Source organism: Osmerus mordax, chromosome 20 (assembly GCF_038355195.1).
Source record: "Osmerus mordax isolate fOsmMor3 chromosome 20, fOsmMor3.pri, whole genome shotgun sequence".
Classification (NCBI taxonomy): Eukaryota; Metazoa; Chordata; class Actinopteri; order Osmeriformes; family Osmeridae; genus Osmerus; species Osmerus mordax.
In genome coordinates, this window is record NC_090069.1 from 13,412,062 (window position 1) to 13,415,908 (window position 3,847).

General features: G+C 45.0%; 1 pseudogene; it reads left to right on the top strand.

Moving 5' to 3' along the window:
* Positions 1 to 473: 473 nt before the first annotated feature.
* LOC136964573 (uncharacterized) lies at positions 474 to 2,166 on the top strand (annotated as a pseudogene).
* Positions 2,167 to 3,847: the final 1,681 nt, after the last annotated feature.

Below are 3,847 nucleotides of genomic sequence, written 5' to 3' on the forward strand. Positions count from 1 at the left end.
ATAATTGTAGGCTTAAAGGCGCACACGATCATCCTCACATTCTGTTCCTGTCAATCCTGCATGAGGGAGGGCCGAGCCAACTCACAGTCAGAGAGTAGTCAAAACTCGGAGGAGAGCCATGACAAATCAATGCATTTTTAAAGATATGTGGTTACAGTCGAGTATGATTTCATTTCATAATTTAATTCAAATTGTTTTCACACCCATCATAGTCAAATTCATAGTTAAAACATGTATTTTTCTAAAGAGCCGTTCGGGAGCCAAAAGAGCCGGCTCTTTTTGGTGAGCTGAGCCATACGAGCCGGCTCACGAAAAAGAGCCGGAATGCCCATCACTACATCCAACTAACGGTTTTTTATTTACAGTATAGACAAGTTTATGAACCGTTTCCGCTCTACTTCCTAAACTCCTCCCTTCGATGCAATTCACTTCCGTTCTGGCGGGCTGGGTTTGTTTTGCTAGCAAGAGTAATAATGTACAACATGAAGAAAAGTGGTTCGGGAACGACGTGTGCGGTAGCCGTTAGTTGGTTGCAAACATTCGAGAAAGAACCTGAACGAGTGGTTGGATAGTGCTACGACCACAAACCAGCTACGAAGAGGCAATGTCCATGAGCTCCATTGTTTAATTTCTTTCGCAAGCCTGATACCGATTCGGAATCAAGGACGTGGCTGAAGGCCTTGAATTTAAAGAAACCACCCCGCAATGTTTTTGTTTGTTCGTATCACTTTGTTGACCAAAAACCAACCAAGGAGAATCCTTTCCCAGAGTTGTGGTTGGGATACAATTGCCCTCCCCATCCAAAGACGCGTCAATTCACCCAGCGGACCACTGCCTCCACCCAGATAAAGAAACGCAGACTTGAATCTGAGGGTAAGTTCAGCAACTTTAGCTATGAAGCTGACAATACTGTTATTGTGTTAATTATGAAGAAGTTGTCATACACTAACATTGCTACCGGTATTTTGCTAAGGGAGTTTATTGTTTTGGAGATGGGACAAACAATGCCCACGATAGCTAACGTTACATCATTAATTGTGTGTGTGTGTGTGTCTCTCTGTGTGTGTGCCTTACTCTACATCATAAATACAATGCAAGGTAGCAGGCTGTTGTGATGGTTGTGTGTGTGCATGTGAGTGCAATGTTGTAGTACAAATTTTGCCATTGTGATGTTTGTAGTGAGATATTAATGCTATGCCTGCAATAATTTTGCTCCATCCATGTTTTCTCTTCCCCTTTTTAGATGCTCCTGAAACCTGTCAGCCTGCCTTTGAGGCTGAACCTGCTACACCAAAATTTCGAGATGCCCAGACCCAATGGGAGGATCCGTCACATATTGACCATATGTACTGTTCAACAACACAGTCTGTTAAAGTAGACAAGGCCACACAGTGCGAGGAAGAAATGGGTCCTACTGTGACTAGCACCACGGTCATTGATGATGTTAGGTCCCGGCTGTATATAGAAGTGCTTATGGTTCAATTTTTCACCCTGGTGACGGTGTTGTTGCCTTTCAGTAAGCCATCAATTACCCTTCCTGTTGCTGACCAAATCCTGATGACCTTGATGAAGCTAAAACTAAACCTAATATTAGGAGATATTGCTCACCGCTTCAATGTGTCTACAGCCATGGCAAGCATTGTGATAAGTCACTGGATTGACGTGATGGGTGAACAGTTCAAAGTCCTGATCCCCTGGCTTCCAAGACACACCATTTGTGCCACCATGCCCTTGTCGTTTCAGAGGAACTACCCTCGAACCACCTGCATCATTGACTGTGCCGAAAGTGCCATGCAGAGAGCCACAAACCACGACTCAAGGAGTGACACTTTCAGCCAGTACAAATCACGCAACACTGTGAAATATCTCGTCGCTGTGGCCCCTAATGGGATAATCATGTTTATCTGATGCCTTTGCTGGCAGAAGCAGCGATAAGTTTATCACCATGGAAAGTGGGTTCCTAGACTATCTGGTGGTGATGAGGTCATGGCGGACCGTGGGTTCACCATTCGAGACTTGCTTGATGAGAGAAGGGTCAGTTTGAACATCCCTGCATTTACCTACAGGCGCAATCAGTTGATAAATGAGGAGACGACGCGCACCAGGCGTGTAGCCAATGTCCGCATACACGTGGAAAGAGCAATCCAGAGACTGAAGGTCTTTTAAGATTGTATCCTCTAGCCGTGCTCGCTGTGACGCGCACTCTCCGCGCATCATGCCAGACCTGTTCTTTGCTCTGTGCTTTTCTCAATCTCCTCAAGCTGAGCTGTGGACAAGTTAATGTAATCATCATAGAAAGTTCTGCATTTCACACAAGCCAGTGGTGTGTGGTGCTCATCATGGGTTAGGAGATGGAGGTTTGGACATGGAGTTGGCTCAGTGATGGAGGAGGTATTAGCATTAAAGCAGAGCTGCAGGAGGCTATTCCCAGGGCAATTGAAAAGTTCTGCCATTGGTGAGGCAAGTGCGTTCTTCCTCCACTCTTCATGAGTCCTAAAGAGAGTCACCTCCTGTGCCGGTTCTGGAGTGGTAGAGGATGGCTGTGAAGTTGGTGGCGGCTGGTAGAGATCCTTCCTGTTGTGTCGTTTGAAGCGCACATACTTCATCTTCCTCTGACCAGCATTTCTTTTAGACCCAGCGTTCCACTGGTTCTGTCCGTCTGTGCAGGCACGCCCGGTTTTCCCCTGTCTCACAGCATTTTCTACCTAGAGAGATATAGTAAAAACAGTGCATAGATATTATAATGGGTTCACAGCACACATGTCATATTATGTAATACATTGCACATAGGGATGCTCATAATTAATACTATCAGTTAAACGGTAAAAAAAAATATATATATATATATATACACACTTTGCACTCTAGCCAAGTAGCCTATGATGTACTTTGGATACCAACAATAAAAAAGACAGGCCTAGGCTACAATGGTCAAATCTAGTTACCTTCCACAGGATCGCAGCTTAGTGGGAACAAGATCTCCCTGGTCCAGCAACACACGTACATCCCGCAGTTTTGACTTCTCCATCTTCAGTTACCAGCACTCAAGCATTATGCCACGCATTGTTCAAACACTGGCTAGGCTCTACATTTGCTTTTAGATAAGCAAAACAAAACCATCATATTTGTATGACATGACAACACTGACTTTGTTGCTATGCAGATATTGATATGCCTCGGAGGCTTTCAGATTGTCCATTGCTTTTCCATCTATTGCCATGGATTGCACGAAATAGGGGCAAATCTTGCTGTACGTTATGCTGGGCCACGTCTTTATGTTATCCTCCCAGTTCTGCACTGAATTCGGGTGGGGGAGAGTAACGCCATCTCCAGTCAACGTAGTAGAACCGTGATCCCAAGTTGGCATCGACATCGCTGTGTTTACACCGGCAGACTCTGTGCAAACCACTTCCGGCGGAAATGAAATGCATTTGTGTAGAGTTATGGCGGCCGCCTGGGATTTGGCGCGTAAACTTGTCTATAGGTCGGCGCAAGATTCCGAAATATTACTACGCTGGCCACGCCGGCGTAGTAATATGTGTGCGTGCTTCGTTGACTGTGGGCCAATCATGTGTCGCGATTTTCAAACTGAAGATCTTTCAGATCCTTGCTTCCAACTGACAACTTGCACATAACGGTCGTTTCTAGTTTTTGCGTAGGCCTATACCGGTAAGTTAACATTAAATAATAATGTTTGCCTGGGTTGAGTGGACTGAAGATACAGATAAGGGGAAGCACAGCATCATCGCTGTAACCAACATCAGGGGATTTGATGTGGATAAATGGATGGATGGACTGATTTCTCAAAAAGAAATATTTGCTGTTGAGTGGTGGGAGGGCAAAACTG